Consider the following 18,152-nt stretch of genomic DNA (forward strand, 5'->3'; position numbering starts at 1 on the left):
AAAAAATCTGAAGACATCATACTTCCTTATTTCAAAATATATTAGAAAGTGGAAGTAATTAAAGCAGTATGGTACTGCCATAAAGAAAGATATGTAGACAAATATAACAGAATAGAGATCCCCAAATAAATAGACACATAGATGCTCAACTGATGTCTAGCAAGAGTTACAAGAATATGCAATAGGAAAAAGATAATCTCTTCAATGAGTGCTATTGGAGTAACTAAATATCTCTATGAAAAAAGAATGAAATCAAACCATTATTTTATAGCATACACAAAAGTAAATTCAAAATGGGTGGAGGAGAAATGAAGGATACAGCTGCTTTGTTCTTTCACTAAAAATTCCAACTTTTACTATCAAATGTGTTGAGGAATTGTCTATCTTGTGACAAGAATGTAATCCTGGTGATAAATATATAGCCTAGAAAGTTAATGTACATGGTATTATTCATCTTCTTCATAAGAAGTTATCATCAACCATTATTTTTGGCTAACCAAACTGAAACCAATGTGAGCCATTGGGGGTGGTGGGGGGACACAGGAAAAACCCAAAGGTCAGGATTATTGTCTGTTCATAAAAATGTAAGAAAAATTTATGTGCAGAAACTTCAGCCTACTGGTCAGACACCTTAGTCTTAACCTTCACCTCCATGTAGCAAACCTGAATTTGCCTAAGGGAACTTAAAATTGCTTTACCTAGAAACAAACTGAACAAAGAAAGGACAAAAAAAAAAAAAAAAGCATAGAAATTATGAAGCAGAAGAAGCTAACACTGTCATTTGAGTGGAGAATTATTTATATTGTAGTCTTTTTGAGCATTTTACTTTTAAATATTTTTGCCTCAGTGTTTTTGGTGTTAAAGTACATATTCCTAGTGGAAAAGACCAATTTGCTTCTCTCATAAACCACAAAACAACATGCCAAACAAATACACATAGACACACAATGAAATGCAATGCAAGGTAAGGAAAACTACCTATGAAAAATGTTTGTTTCTATCCTGGTTCTACTGCCCTATCATTAACTGACATAAGATAAGTTAGTCAACCTCTCTGACTCTCTATTTCCTCATTTATATAAATGAATAAAATGATACATGCCTCAGAAAAATTATTATGAGAGAGTGGTGTCATCAAGACGGTAGAATAGATGGTTCCCAGTGCCGCTCTTCTCCACATGTAACCAATTTACAACAATTAAAAAGCAAAACTGCCAACCTGGGACTTCTGGAGCTGGGGGAAGAGGAGGACAAATTCACAGAGTTTGGACAGATGTGAGAGGCCATGGCAAGAGAGTATAGAGATGACGACAATCATTTGAGCCCTGGCCTCGTTGAGCCAGCCTGGTATATGGTGGGGAGTGGCTGCAGCACCCTAATCAGAAAAAGCTGCAGCAGCACCCTTCACTTGAAGCTGCTTGGCATCTGAAGGGGACAGGAAGGCTTTGGAGTGCACCATACCAGGCCCCAGGCCATAAAGTCCACTGCAGGATTCCCCTGGGCCTGTACAGAAGCAAGTAGCTGCAGCCAACTGGAGAAAGAAGCCACCCAGAGGCTGATGAGTTATCACAAGGAATACGTACATGGCCTGCCCCACAGGAATTGGTTGGAGTGTAGGAGAATGGCTGGCCCACTGAGGCAACTCTGAGTACAGCATGGGCAGCTGGCCTCAGTGGAAACTGGTCAAGGTAATAGAACTGCAGGAGTGCAATCTGCAGGAAAGACTCAGTCCTGAGCCAGAATTTCCACACAGCCCAGTCATGAAAGTGATTAATGCCAATAATTAAAATTCTATGCACACAAAAAGCCTTCCTCAGAGAATCAGCAGCAAAACCGCAATTTAGCTCAAGCACAGAGCTCAACTTCTGGTCCCCATAGGAAGTTCCCCCAATTTGGGAATTGACCACAGGACAGCACATTAATTCCTGTGCAGAGTCTAACTGGTGATGGTAGCTATTAATCCATTATAGAAAAGAAAAAAAAAAAAAAGCCCTACAGACAGGAGACAAATCTCTGATATTAACCAGTAAATGTGTAACACAACAAGTGAACACCTACACAACCTAGAAGAAGCAGCAGTCTCTTCAAATGCCCAGGCATCAATGTAAAGACAAAAAGATCAAAGAAGAACAGAGAAATATGTCACCACCAAAGGAAACAAGCAAATCAGCAGCATTGGACCCAGAGGAACTGCAGATCTATAAAATGTCTGGTAGAGAATTCAGAATAACCCTCTTAAGGATGTCCAGGCAATCACAAGAAAATACAGATAAAAAATTAAATGATACCTGGGAAACAATTCAGGAGCAGAATGAGAAATTTAACAAAGGAATAGAATCAGTTTTTTAAAAAACAAGTAGAAATTCTAGAAATAAAGAATACATTATCTGGGATTGGCTGATTAGCTCGCTTGGTAAAGCACAGTCCTGACAATACCAAGGTCATGGGTTCAGATCCTTGTTCCTGCCAACCGCCAAGAAAAAAAAAAAGAATACATTATCTGAATTGAAAATAGAGGAAAGAATAAGTGAGCTCAAAGATAGAACACACAAAATTATCCAGTAAGAGAAGCAAAACCAAAAAAGAATAAGAAAAAAATGAAACAGAAATACAGCAAATATGGGACTCCCTCAAGCAAAATAATATCTGCATAATTGGCATACCCAAAGGAAAAGAAAAAGGAAGAAACTTAGAAAGCATATGAAAGGAAATAATGACTGAAAATTTCCAAGTATGGAGAAAGGTGACAGCATCCAGGGACAGAAAGCTCAGAATTTGCCAAATTCAATCCAAAGAGGAACACCCTAAGACATGTCAAATCAAATTATTAAAAACCAAAGACAAAGAGAGAACACTGAAAGTAGCAAGAGAGAAGAAACACATAACATTCAATGGAGCTCCAGTATGTCTTTCAGCAGATTGCTCAGTAGAAACCGTACAGGCCAGAAGAGAATGGAATAGTACATTCGAAGTGCTGAATGAAAAAGACTGTCAGTCAAGAATTCTGGATCTAGCAAAGCTAGCCTTCAAATATGAAGGAGAGTAAAGGCTTTCCTAGACAAACAAAAGCTAAGGGAATTCATTAACACTAGATCTGCCTTACGAGAAATACTAAAGAGAGCTCTTCAGTCTGAAAGAAGACAATGCTAAAGAGTAGCAAGAAAACATTTGAAGGTACATAACTTACCAGTAAGGTAAGTTCACAGACAAGCTCAGAATACTCCAGCATTGTAAGAGTGGTGAATAGACCACTTACATGCTTAGTATAAAGACTAAAGGGCAAACCTAACAAGACAATAAAACATACCACGATCATGTAAGAGAGAGGCAATATTAAAAGATGTAACTTGGAACAATAAAATATCAGAAAGGGGGGGGAAACACAAAGAGTAGAATTGGTTTTGGTTTTTCCTTTTTTATTTGGTGTGAATGTTAAGTTGTTATTAGCCTAAAATAACTAGCTATGACTGTAACATGTTTTTGGTAAGCCTCATGGTAACCATAACACAAAAGCTTACAAGACATGCTAAAAATAAATAGCAAGAAACAAAAATGTACAGCTAGAGAAAACCACTTGACCACAAAGGAAGACAGTAAGACTGGAAAAAAGATGTATAAAACAACCAGAAAAAAAAAATGGCAGTAATGAATTCCTATATATCAATAATAACTCTAAATGTAAATGAATTAAACGCCCCAATTAAAAGACACAGAATGGCTGAAAAGATTATAAAATAAGAACCAACAATATACTACCTACAAGAAACTCACTTCGCCTATAAAGACACACACCATCTGAAAGTGAAGGGATGGAAAAAGATATTTCATGCAAATGGAAACCAAAAAAGAGCAGGAGTAGCTATACTTACGTAAAACAGACCTCAAGCAAAGGGAAGTAAAAAAAAGATTAGAAAGGTCATGATATAATGATAAAGTGACCACTTCAACAAGAGGATGTAACAATTCTAAATATACACACCCAAATCAGGAGCACCCAGTTATGTAAAGATATTACCATTAAACCTAATTGGAGAGATGGACTCCAACACGATAACAGTTGGGGACTTTACTACCCCACTTTCAGCAAAGAACAAATCATACGGATAGGAAATTAACCAGGAAATATCAGAATTAATCTCTACTCTAGGCTTACTTGACCTAACAGACATTTATGGAACATTTCATCCAACAACTGCAGAATACACATTCTTCTCAGCAGCATATAGAACATTCTCTAGAATAGATCATATGTTAGGACACAAAAACATCTAGTCTAAGTGAATCAATGTGCAGTGTATGCATGTATTATAACAACACTCGATACCCCACAAATATGTACAAGTAAATGTTAAAATATTTTGAGTTAAAAAAAAAATCATTTTGACAGTATCTGGGACATAGCTCAATCAGTTACAATGGAATTTGAATTGTGGATCAAATGTACATGCTCCTCTGTAGACAAATAAACATACAAGCACAAAGCAGAAAATTCAATCTTTGTTCCCTAAACTCTCCAAACAGGAAATGCTTCTTTTAAAATTTCTCATGAGCCACAAATAACAGCAAAGAGATCAGGGGATTTCTCACCAGTGCTTATAGAGTGGAGCAAGAGAAGTAAAAGACCATAGCTAGGTCTATGGTGTGGTGGAAGAAAACACAGAGGTTAGGATTGAAAAATGAATAGAACAAACTCCCTTTGGAAGATTGTTTCAGCTTTTGGGATACTCTTCACAATATTTCTTTTCATAGCTGGTAAGTCTGTCAGGCAATTTGGGCCAGGGATGAGCAATGTTGGGGTGAAGTGGAGAGGAAACCATGGTGAGAATGATACATTAGAATATTTTCCACTAAAATTTTTCATGTCTTTTAAAATCCTCAGTTTTATTCTTCCCTTTCTTGTTTCCTTGGCTACGAATTTTAAAACAGTCATTGGGTAAGGGCCTAAAGTTCTGCATTGCTAACAAGCTTCCAGGTGATGCCAATGCTGCTGATCTGTAGAATGTACTTTGAATTGCAAGGCTTTAAGGAAGTATTGTTATTTGAAAATAGAGACTTGTGATCATTCTTAGAGTATATCTGCACCACTTGCAAACAAAAAACAAAAAAAGAAAAAAGAAAAGAAAATAGTCTAAGAACAAATCTCCGTATAAATGTAAATCTCTTTGTAAGCAGATATGTGCTATTTAACCCATTTTAGGGGAGACTTTTTTTAACAGAAGCACTCTGGAGGCAGTGTTATACAGAAAAGCCATGGACATGCACTGTGCTCCCTCTTACTGACTTTGAAACATTGGGTTTCGGGTCTCTGCTCTGTCCTTCAGCGGCAGATTCCTTATCTGTAAAACGGGAATAGCTATTTTGCCCTCATAAAGTTTTTTAATACTGAATCTACAAGTGCGTCTCACACAGTAGGTACTCAATAAATATTAGTTTTCTTATCTCTTTCCTACCTTATCTTTTGAAGGTTCTATATATTTATAAATAACCATCATTTTTACATTCATGCTAACATTAATCTTTTTATCTGTTTATCACTTCCTCATGCATTGTAACAATGCATTTTAATAATCAGGTTGTGTAACTATATATAATCAAAACTAATAAAACTTTATCTATTTAAAAAATATTTTGTAAATGCTTTTCACTAAGCTAAAGTGATCTTCTTTTCAGTTACTTTGAATTATCAGGGATACTCTGACAGTGAGAATAATACTTGTCTTGAAATAAAAATATCTGACTTTGAGCTTAGAGCTGTCACAAATGATATTGGGCAAGTTGTTTCCCATCAGTTTCCTCATAGTAAAATGGAAACAATGTTCCGTAGCTCAGCGGGCTGGTGTTAAAGCGAGTGAGTTAATAAATGTAAAAACACTACGTGCTAGAGAATAGTAACTTATCACTATTAATTATGAAGGATTTGTTGCTCAGCATGTTTATTAACTCTTGGTTGTCCTCATCCTTCATAAATACACCTGATCAGTTTGGCACGAGTTTGTACAAACTTTTTTTTTTCCAAGAGGACATATTTGTATTTATCCCTGTTTAATAGAAAAACAATCAATCATTCATTTTAACCAATGAAGAAATTCAGTTATAGTGAGATTAATGAACATTTGCTTTAAGTTATGTAGTGATGACATAGAGATTTAATGAAAAAGTTTTTAGAATTCTATCTTAGTATTCTATGATACATGAGAAAAGAGTTCATGGAGAAATGAGAAAAGTAAAACTAACGTAATAAAAGTTTTATGGAAATCTAAACTGAGTTAAAGAACTCCCTTTTATTTTAAAATTATAGAATTCTTAAGTTTCTAATTTTTGATGTTAAAACATCTTTTAAAAAACAAATTGCTGATGCAAGCCATTTTTAAGTGTCTTAACTTAAAAATGTTTCCATTTAAAAAATGTTCATCAGGGCCGGCCCGTGGCTCACTTGGGAGAGTGCGGTGCTGATAACACCAAGGCCACAGGTTTGGATTCCTATATAAGGATGGCCGGTTAGCTCACTTGGAGAGCGTGGTGCTGACAACACCAAGTCAAGGGTTAAGATCCCCTTACCAGTCATCTTTTAAAAAAATAAATGAAATAAAATAAAAAGTGTTTATTAATCCATAACATTGCAATAGATAAGAATCATTAATGTAGAAGAATACTATGTTAAATAAATGTCTTTAACACTTGGGTTTTTCTAGAGGATGTGCATAGCTTAGAGATACCCCCATTATTATTCAGTACTTTATATTTAGAGATTTTCTCTGCCCATCTTTGTTTTCGTTTTTTATTATTTTATTTTATTTTACTTTGCTGATAGTTTAGAGTTTTTCGGGTGTTAAATGAGATAAAGATGCATTGCAAAGGTTTTGAAGTGTCAAGTACAGGTCCTAGTTTTCAATTATCCTGACTGCAGAACAATAGGAATTCTAAAATCAAGGGGAAAAAGTAAAAGGACTTGAAAAACTAAGGAGGGAAACCAACACTCCATTTTAATTTATTTCATTCAATTTATTTCAACTATTTCTCTTTTATCTCTAATTTCTTTCAGTCCTTATTTTTCTGGCATTACTTCACTTTATATTCAAGAGAGAGTACAGTCTTTTATGTATAAGATTTCCCTAAAAGAAATTGTACTATTCTTTTCAATTGTTTGTGGTATAACAGTCTTTTTTCACTCTTTGCTTCCAGGAAGCATCTCTAGATTTGCATCTGACATGCACAGCAATTCATCCACGTTCAAAAGTCCTGGAGTTCGGTATCCTGTTGTTCCAAATCTCCCTGCACTCGGTCATATGTCTTTAGATAAAGCCATTGGCATTGGTAGCAGCTGGCAGTGCAGGATAGGAATGTTGGTGTTCTATCTGGAAAGTGCTTGCATTTCTCATCTCCTTTCCATGCCCTGTCCTAGCTTATTATCCTTCCCCTGGATAGTAGCAATAATCTTGTATCCCATCTCCCTATGCCTACTCACTTTTTTGGAGTCATCTTCTATGACCAACCAATTCTTGTGAAATATCCTTCTGTTAAAAACACCTTCTTCTTCCAAACCCTTCAATAGCTCCCTAATTATTCTGCCTTGAGAGTAAAGTGCATATTCCTTTTCATTGAATTCCAGGCCACCATTACCCAACCTGTCTTTCCATACTTTCCTCCTGCTGTGCTCTTCTCATCCAATGTCACCCTATTGTTTTCCTGGACTCAGTCTGTACCTTTATATCTGTGTACTCGTGCACAAAACAACTCTACTTTCAATTTCTCCACCTGAAAGATTCATCTGCTCAAAAGTCATCTTCTGTTTAACTTCAGACAACCAAACCTAAGTCATTTATGTCCCACCAATGTGGGAGGGCACTGCTGCTTCTTTAGACAGAATGCTATTCAAGATAAGCCATGTTCTTATTAAATCATAGGATGTTAGTTATTGAGTAACGAGAAAATGTTTGACTCAGTTGAATGCTGTATTTATATGTACATTTACAAGTAAAGAATGGACACTAGTATTTATATCAGGTGGATATCTGCAGGATATTATTTAATATTTGTTTTTATGAATTAAATATGCTTTAGGTAAAAAGTTGTTGCCAGTGAGCAACTTTGAAAGTGCCCTCTAAAATGACTGATACATGGAGATCTTTATCAATATTTTCTTTCTGTACCCAGTTAGTACTTCACTGCTCTCTGTACAGTGGCTACAAAGGCTCTGTGCTATTGCCTTCCTGTCCACTGACAACCGCGGTGATAACAACATGGGAAATAGTCTTCAGAGACAAACTTGCCTGAATCAAAGCCTACAGGAGAGATAGAAATGAGACAATAGAGATGAACTGCACTGAAAAGAGAATAACCTGGGCCTCCAGACCTGACCAGAACCTTGCCCTTCAAATCGATCCAGTGGCCACCACTCATGACAGATATTATGTGTGTTCTCTTGTAACACCTGATAGGAATTTCCAACATGGCTATCACCTTCTTGTGTTAGGTAAAGCACATTTATTGGCAGAATGATCCATTTATACAGGACCAAGATTGAAAGATAAAACTTGCTCAAGATTCTTGGAAGTGTGCTTTGTCTATTACCCAGCTTTGTAAAATCCACACCACCTATCACAACGCTGCAAATATATTAATGATGATATGTATTGAGCACTTATTACATGCCAGATGCTTATCTAGGCATCCTACATGCATTAATTCATTTAATCCTCATAATAACTCTCAGAGGTATGAGTCTCCCCATTTTACAGAAAGGAAACAGTCACAGAGGGGCTAAGTTCCATATTTTATTATATCTAAGATGCAGATTTTTTCCTCCACATTTTAACACCTCCAAAATGGGATGCGTATCAGTCAGAACCCCTGCAGGAAACAAACTGCACACCCTGAATAACTTGAGTAGAGACTATTAAAGGGATGCATGTTTTGTAAAGATATTAGTCATTGCTTAGGGAAACCAGTAAGAAATAGTGAAGGTCCCTGGGGCTTGCCATCAGTGGAAGATATTCCACCTTTTGGCCTGAAGTTTCAAGATGAAGGAGCCCAGAGAAGGTGAGGTTATTTTTGGTTTTTCTTTCTTTGTTTGTTTTCTTGTACAGGACTGCCTATAGGACTATGGTTACAGTAGTAATGGATGATCCAATGGATCATCCTTTTGGGCACAGAGAAGGATGCAAAAAGTTGGGGAATGGATCTTGAGGGGCAAATGGAAGATATTCCAGCACAAGTTGCATTTTACAATAAATGACATGTTATAAAAATAGTTGTCAGAATTTTAATATTTCCTACTGTTATATAATCAATATGTTAAAAATTAATAACATTCTATCATTTGATGGGGCACAGTAAATTGCTTAAGGTTACACAGTTAGGAACCAGTAGTGGCAAAATTTGAAGCCAGATAATCTGACTTCAGAGCCATGCCCTTAACTGCTATGCACTACAAGTAGATCTTTAGGAAACATTTATAGATAGACTCTGTTGCTTTTAAAAAATTAAATTGGAAGTAATTTTCTGTCCTTATCTACAGCATCCCCAGAGGCGACCCTTCTTCCAGGAAAGAATAGAACTGCAGTGTGCAAATCAGTTTCAGGGAAGCCAGCTGCACAGATCTTTTAGGCCCCAGAAGGAGATTGCACTACTGTTCATGAACCTCAGATTAACAGGACAGTGACTGTGCAAAGCACATGCCACCAGGAAGGAAGCAATGTGTCTTATGTGACCTGCTCTGTCTTACATTTGTCTGGTAACAAGAGTCTGACCATAGGTAAGTAGGCTTGCAGTTACTGATCTGATTATCAAAACTTCTATGTTCACAAAGTTTTCTCTTCAGGAAATTATAATTAATTTATATTGGATTTTCTTATTCTGCCCTCCACTTATTTTATTCCATTTGTCATGCTTTCCTTCTCTACATATCTTATTATTGTGCTGAGATTGATTTTCTCAGATCAGTCTTCCACTTTACTATTTCTCTTTTCAACTGTGTCTACTTTGTTTTCTAATCCATAATTTGCGATTTAATTCCAGTGAATATATTTTTTGTTTCTAAAAGTTTAGTTATTTTATTTTATTTTTTGTTTCTTCTTTTCTGTTTTAACTATCTTAATCATATGTTGTTTTATGGTGGCTTTTACACTGTTCTATTATTTCTAGTTATTTGTGTTGCCAATTCTCCTGTTGACTGATGTAATAGAATTATGGAATTATGGAAGAGGTAGTAACTGTTATGTGGTAAGTGGGAGTAAGGTGAAGCCAGAGAGTACTTTAGAAAAGAGATAAAATTTGAACTAGGCCTGAAGGATAGATAGGAGTTTAAAAAATTAATTAGGCTGACAAAGTACAGAGAGGGAATTCTAAATAAAGATGACTGCATGTACCAAGGCAGAGAATCACAAAATTACTTGTTGGCTAGAGAAGAAATTCAGTGTAGGGAGAGGGCGGTGACCAGAGCAGTGGTATTAAGGAGCTTCAGAAGTAGACAGAAAACATAGTGAGCTAGATGGACACCATGGTGAAATACAGATCAACACTCTCTCTCTGTATATATATTATTTTATTTTATTTTATCAATGTACAATGTAGTTGATTTTCATGTCCCTTTACTAATTCCTCCCTCCCCTTTCCTTCTCCCCCTCCCACCCATCAACATCATATCTGTTCACTTGTCTTAACAAGTTCAAGGAATTGCAGATCAACACTCTATATAAAGAGTGAAAAAAGGTAATTTAACTTCTCAGCTCCAGCTAATTATTTCCACTTGAAAATGAAGGCCCAGCATTGCCAGATCTTTAGGTTTCTCATGGGAACATGACATCTAGAATTTATGTAGAATTTTCTCATTAAAAAATATTTTATGAGCTCAAAACAAATATATATATATTTGTGTGTGTGTGTGTGTGTGTGTGTAAAGTCTACTGTTTAGATCTGGCCAAAATTTTAAATCTGTGGACTAGACACAGGCTTGACAAAGAAACTAAGGTTCAGTTTTAAAGAGCTTTGTATGCTATTCTAAGGAGTTTAGATTTTACCCAATAGGCAGTAGAAAGGCAAAGGAGTATTTCAAATAAGGAGATGACATGATCAGAAAGAAATTTTGTATGTTTCTCATGGACTAAGATTAAAACAAGCTAGTGGTAGAGAGATCAGGTTAGAGGCTATTTTAGTAGTCTGAGATGGAGATATTAAGGGTAGTACTTGGACATAAATAGTCCAAAAATATAAAATTAAAAAAATTATAATATATTTTTGTTATAGGAGCAATGAGATTTTTATATTAGTTAAATATGGAAGTTAAGTAGGAGTTGCTGATGACTTGGTATTTTATGTTAGTCAATTGAATGATGTTGCCATTGGTTACATAAGAACACAAGGAAGGAAGTGGGGATGATTTGTTTGGATTCAATACTTTTTTGAGATGAGTTAGAAATGCAGGTTTGAAACACAGGAAATTAGGATGGGATTCAAATTTGATAGTCATATTGCATAAGTGATGGATAAACCAATGGGAGTGAGTTAAATTTTCTTGGGAAGAATGTTGCATTGGATAGAAAAGCAGGGACAAGATGGAATCTGGGGAACACCCCAGTTTTAATGGGTGGGCCAAGAAAGAAAACTAACAAGGGAGAAAGAATGAAGTCATGGTGAAATAAAACTAACAATAACCAATAGAAGAGTTTGAGGGAGAAAACAGCAAAAGTTTTAAGTTCCTTAAAGAAATGAGGTAGAATAAGAATTTAAATCACCCTTTGGATTGACAATTAATGGATCATTGATGACTGTCACAAAGGCAATCTCAATGGAGTGGTAGAAAGAGCTGTAGCACCAGTTGGGAATGGGGAAGATAGCTCCTCACCTCAGACATCTTTTTTTTAAAGTTATTATGAAACATATCCGGAAACCTTCCAAAATATGTCACTGAGGTTCTTTTTGGTGATGCCATAATACTATTTTATTTTCGAAGATTAAAATTTAAAAATTGTAAATGGCACATTGGTCAAAAATTTTCTGATCAGAATGGTAACATTTGTGGCCTTATTTACAGATTCCTTTTTAAGGAAATTTTATAGAACGTTTGGGCAAAATTTTACTAGAAATTCTTTAAATTTTATAGAGAAAAATGTAACAGTTTACTTTCTCCAAATTTCTTGGCTACTTTGAGCAAAAATCTTTACTAAAACATTAATAGTATACCATAGATGAAACTGAGTTGCCAAATGTAATTGTAAGGCATTCTTTATGCTTGTGTTTAAAGGTCTTGAGCCTCCAGTTTACTCCACACCTTGGACTCTGTGCACAAATCACTGTTTCTCTCTGGGCATTTTGACTGCTGTGGGATCTATTGCTTTGTGGAAGTTTACTGGATGTAAGTATTGGTTAGTTAATTAAAATGGACTAGCACCCAAAGTACATCTATTGAACTGGGAAATCTACAGGCAGCACAATTTGTGATTGTGCTATGCTACCACTAGTGTCTTAGTATTTAATACTTGTGGCAGATTGGTAGAAACAACAACTGCTACTACGTAACAGTTGCAACAGCAGCAGCAAACAGCAAACAGCAATGGTTATTATTTGAATGTCTTCTACTCTGCCAGGCATTATTCTATATGCCTCACGTATATTATCTCTAATATCCTCACAGTAACTCTTCCAGAAACGTCAGGGGATTTGTCTAAAACAGCATAGCTGATAATGGAGGAGCTTTGTTCTCTTTGACACCAATGTATGCATTCTATTCACTAGGACATGCTTATTGATTTTTTTTTTTTTTGACCGGTAAGGAGATCGCAACCCTCGGCATGGTGTTGTCTGCACCACACTCAGCCAGTGAGCGCACCAGCCATCCCTATATAGGATCCGAACCCACAGCCTCGGCGCTACCAGTGCCGCATTCTCCCAAGTGAGCCACTGGGCCGGCCTCATGCTTACTGATTTTTAAGTTTGGATCCTATTCCTTTCTGTGATGAGAGTACACAGCATGTCACAATGTGATAGGCTATAAGTAGTGGTGTCTTAGTTTGTTAGGCTGTAAACACTGTCTTTTATGCATCTTTTATTTGTATCCTGTTACCTCTTGTGATTGTGAAGAAAGGAGAAGATACATTAGTGTTTTAATGTAATATGAATGTCTTGAACATCGTTCAGAGGAGTTCAACTATTAGACTTATCAGAAGGGCTGTGAGTACAGCACTAAACATTTTCTATCAAATTCAAAGTTTTAGAGTACGTTGATGAATGTGGGGAATCACCAAAAGGTATTGATATTAAGGTAAATGTTTTTTCCCATATCTCAAATATTTTGAAAGAGTAATCAGAAATATTGCCTGGCTTGAAGAGGTAATTTTTTTCTTACATTTCCTTCATGTAAAAACTGCAAATAAGAAATAAAATAGAACTTGAGAAGAATAGTACCTTTTTTAAGACACAAAATGTTTTTTCTAGGGTGAATATCTCAACAAACTTGAATGACAAAATTTTAAGTTTTTATAAAACAGAGCTGTCTTTGTAACATGATAACTCAGATCACCTCAAGTTGCTGCAAAGCAGGTGTTTTGTTTCAGGAGTTTTTATTTTTTGCATATAGAGTGTTTTGAACAGCTATTCCTTTAAGGGCAGACCAGAGGAAGTAAAATAAAATTAGTAACTAATGAATATTGAATCACAGGATTTTATTTTATTATTTCATGGAAAGATTTGTATCATCTTTAATTCAATTTTTAAAAAATTTAAATTAAAACATGATCGATTGTACATACCTGTGTAATGCCATGTTAAAATCAATACCTGTGTGCAATATGAGATACTCAAATCAGGATAATTAGTATATTCAACATTACACAATGTAATCATTTTTTTGTGGCCCTTTACCAGTATCTCACTAACCTCCCATCCCTCCCTCCCCCTTTCCCACCTCTGGTAACTTCAGCTTTCTTCTATCCTTTTGAAAGTTCATCATATTATTGTGATTGTTGTATTTTTCTTTTTTCTTTTTTTAAACTTTATTTATTTATTTTTTATCTCCCACTCATTTCTTTTTCTGTGCCTTGTTTATTTTACTCAACATAATTTTCTCTAAGTTCATCCATCTTGCTGTGAATGGCAGAATGAAATTCCTTTTTATGGCAGAATAGTATTCCATTGAGAACATATACCACACTTTCCTTATCCAGTCATCTGTCAATGAACATTTAGTTTGGTTCCAACTCTTGGCTACTGTAAATAGAGTTGTGATAAACATGGGTGTGCAGGTATCCCTTCAACACGATCATTTCCACTCATGATCACAATGTGATCATTGGCCACTCAGGCAGCTTGAAAGCTGGAGTCATGCAAACAGCTAGAAGGCTGGAGCTGTGCAAATACCAGGTGCTGTGCCGGCAACATGGGTCAAGTGGTGGGGTGCATTGTGCAGCATGAACTCTACTGTGGGGAAAAGGGCCATGGCTCTGGAACTAGACAATGGCACAGGCAACCACGGAGGTGGTGACAGCAGACTGGGGCAGGAGCAGGAGGAAGGTTACCACTGGGAACCCCTCACAACCAAGCAGATTCTTTACACCACAGGGAGAATTCCTCCTGGCTGATCCTGGTTTGGGAGACTTGGAAGTGGCTGAAGCTGCATGCCTCTTTCTCCTCTACATCACCCTGCTTGGTTTATGTGCTCCACAAGGTCCTCACCAGGCTCCTGCTTACCTCCCACCCCCCTCCCACTGATGCTCTTTCCTGTACTTAGCTGTCCTTTACTTGCTTTGGTCCCTTTCTGTGGGAGGATCATGGTTGGGCACCTCTGGTCTACCATCTTGCCCTGCCTACCCCCAAATCATAGCATTTTAGAGTGGGAAAAAGTTTCCTAGGATAGCTAATCCAGCCTCCTCTATAATCGACTCCATCTAAATTCCCTCAATACCATCCCTGAGAGATTATTCATCAGCCTCTGTCTGTGCACAGTAGTAAAAACTAGGACACTACTTTCCATTGTAGAAGTAACGTATGCTTATAATACAGCATTTGGAAAGTGAAGATAAGAATTTTAAAAATCACCCCATCCCAATTATAGCAAAGGTGCTATAATTTTGTTGTATTTTTTCCATTTTCGTAAGCATGTTTTTATTCATTTTTTATCACTTAGTATATAAGATTTTGTATCCACAATTTTTCTGTCGTTGACCTATTAGCATGTCTCCATGTTTTTAACAGATCTTTGTGGATAGTAATTTAATTTTTGCATAAGGCGACACCACTAAAAAATAATCTATATTGTTCCTTCCTCACTATTCTTTGACATTATTAATTCATTCTTTCTTAGATGTACTTCAGTCAGGCTTCTGAAATTTCTCTTGACAAGGCCCCCCTAATGTGACCACTACTATGCCAAATCCAATGGTCAGCTCTCAGTTCTCATCTTATTTACCCATCAGCAGCATTTCACACAATTGATCGTATGGCTTCTGGAGTGCCACAGCCCTTTGGTTTGTTCCTGCTTCAGCGGTTGCTCCTTCTAAGTCTTCTTTGCTGATTCTGCTCTTTGTCTCAGCCTCTTAACTTTAGAGTGCTCCAGGCTCCTCTTCACTTTACTCTGTTGGTGATTTGCCCAGTTTTTTGAATTTAGTAGCATGTATATGCTAACAAATCCCACATTTATATATCCAGCCCGGAGCTCTTTGCCTACTTGACATACTCACTTTGACATCTAACAGGCAGCTCAAATTTATCATGTCCCAAACTTGAACTCCCCTTCTCTTTTCAAACATGCTTCACTACAAGTCTTTCTCTTCTCTATTGATGGCAACTCCATCATTTCTTTCAGTTCCACAGACTAAACCCCTGGGATAATCTTTAAATCCTCTATTTGTGTGGTATCCCATATGCAATCCATCAGCATCTCTGGCTACCTCTACCTTCGCAATGTCTACCTAGATACCTACCACTTCTTGACTCTTCTATTTCTTCCACCCTGATCTAAGCCACTGACAGACCTGTACAATTTTATTGCATTAGCCTTATAGTTGATTTTCTTTCCCCCACTCAATCTATTCTTAACACAGTAGCCTGAGTGATCGTGTTAAAACATAGGTAGATTATGTCTCGTCCCTCTCCTTCTTTAAACATGCCAGTGACTTCCTATTTCACTCTGAATAAAAGTCCAAGAGCTTATGATATTTCCCAAGGCCTTTTGTGATCTGGCCACCACTCCCGTTACCTCTCTGGCCTTGCTTCACTTCCCACTAGTCTCTGCATTGCATACTCTTCTTGGGCAACTCTGGCTTTTTTCCCCTCCATCTCAAACCTGCCAGCCCTCTTCTTTCGTGGGTTTTTGGATAGCTGATTCTTTTTCCAGACATCCACATGGCTAACTTCCTCACTTCTTTCAAACTTTTGTTCAAATGTCACCTTCTTAATGAAGTCCAACCTGACCACCATATTTAAAATTGCTACCAATTCCGACCCCTAAACTTCCATCCCTATGTTCCCCTTACCATGCTTTTTAAAACAAAAAAATATATATAGTTCTTGCAGCATTAACATAGTGTTTCTTGACGATTTTCTTATTCTTGAGCACACTGCTTTTTAGGGTGGTCCATTCTATCATTAAACACCTTGTTTAAAAATGATTTCAAACCAAGCTAGAAATTTGCATTCTATAATCTGTAATGTTGGTTACCATCTAAGAATATCACATAAAGGGTGGTTTATGAATTCTTTGCTTCTTTGATTTACTTTTAATCTTTTCCTAGGTTTTATAAATTCAAAATTCAAAATATACTCCAGATGACAAAATGATAAAGAAAATGCTTTCAATGATTCACGTCGCAAAGTTAAGCAGTATATTTCCATGTATATGTTTTGTGCTTTTGCACTGGATTCCACGTCTATGTAATGCAAACAGAATGTGGATTTTTCATTTCTATATATGTGCTTTTGAGGTGTCATTTTTTATCTTCTCACAAGGCTCTATTTTTGGATAACAAGTATATGGTGTGTAATCTCTCAAAATGACCATGCGAAACTCATTAAAAGACAAAAATTTTGGTTGTCTCTTCTAGTCAGCGATAAGTTTGCTTGATCTACCAGTTTTTCCTAAAAACTTATGTAACAGATATTATGAGGAAGCCCTACATTGTGTTTGTGAATGCAAACATACTCACATTCATATAAAAGGAAAGGAAATGGGGATGAGTAGAATAATTTCTGCTATGATATCCTTATCCTTATCTTTGTGGTTCTGTCTTTGATTTATTCTGATTAGGAGCAAACAGATTTATGTCAGCTCAAATGAAGAATACATCTCATTAGAACACTAAGTAGAGTGAGACTGTGAAGAATCCAGTCTCTGCTCAATGCTCTGTACACACACTTTTTGCTGATCTTATCAGCTATTTTGTGAGAACATGAGGAAAAAAGTGAATTTGACAGACCCTCATCCTACCCTGCTTGAAGTTTTATTGAACTTGGATTTCTTCATAAATTTGGAATAGCAGAGACTTGTGTTTATTTGATGTTTTTACCCTCATTTATCTTCAGGTCACCCTGGTGGCTGAGCATGTCAGGACATGAATTATGTCTACTAACATTATGGAAAAAGCATGAGAATCACAAGCTGCAATTTTTATCCCTAAGAAGTATATATTCTACTTAGTTAATTTGTTTTAGAATTGCCTAATTCTGATAGATTTCACCTTTTTTTTAATTAACAAGAATGGAACTAAAGATTGGGGATAACTGATCATTTGTGTAAAAGCTTTTATGTCTTACAGGCATTAGTTTTGATACATGTCAGGGTGCATCAGTGATCTTTATGGGTGGGCAGATAACCTAAAATCCAAAGAAATAGATTTCCCTTTAAAAGTGCAAATAATTTTTTATTCCCAAATCCTTTGCAGAGAATAACAGGTACCAAATTAGATTATATTTTTCTTTTTCTTTGTTTTTCTGCTCCCTATTATTTTTGACATTGAAGGGGATAAGAAAAGCATGATCTTTGGGCTTTCAAACTTGTTTTAGCTCAGCTGTAGCAAAAATGTAGTCCAAGAACGCCCTTGTAGCAGGTTCTCAAGGTTGCTTCTATTTTCATAAAAATACTAAGATGTTATTTGCTTTTTGCACTTACATTCTCTCATGAGAGCACAATGGAGTTTTCGAGATGCTACATGGCATATATACAC

At 36.3% G+C, this 18,152-nt stretch overlaps 1 pseudogene; it reads left to right on the plus strand.

The window, feature by feature from the left end:
- Positions 1 to 1,285: 1,285 nt before the first annotated feature.
- On the plus strand, positions 1,286 to 17,544 carry LOC134388352 (cell surface glycoprotein CD200 receptor 1-like; annotated as a pseudogene).
- Positions 17,545 to 18,152: the final 608 nt, after the last annotated feature.

Source organism: Cynocephalus volans, chromosome 1, assembly GCF_027409185.1.
Source record: "Cynocephalus volans isolate mCynVol1 chromosome 1, mCynVol1.pri, whole genome shotgun sequence".
NCBI classification, from domain to species: Eukaryota; Metazoa; Chordata; class Mammalia; order Dermoptera; family Cynocephalidae; genus Cynocephalus; species Cynocephalus volans.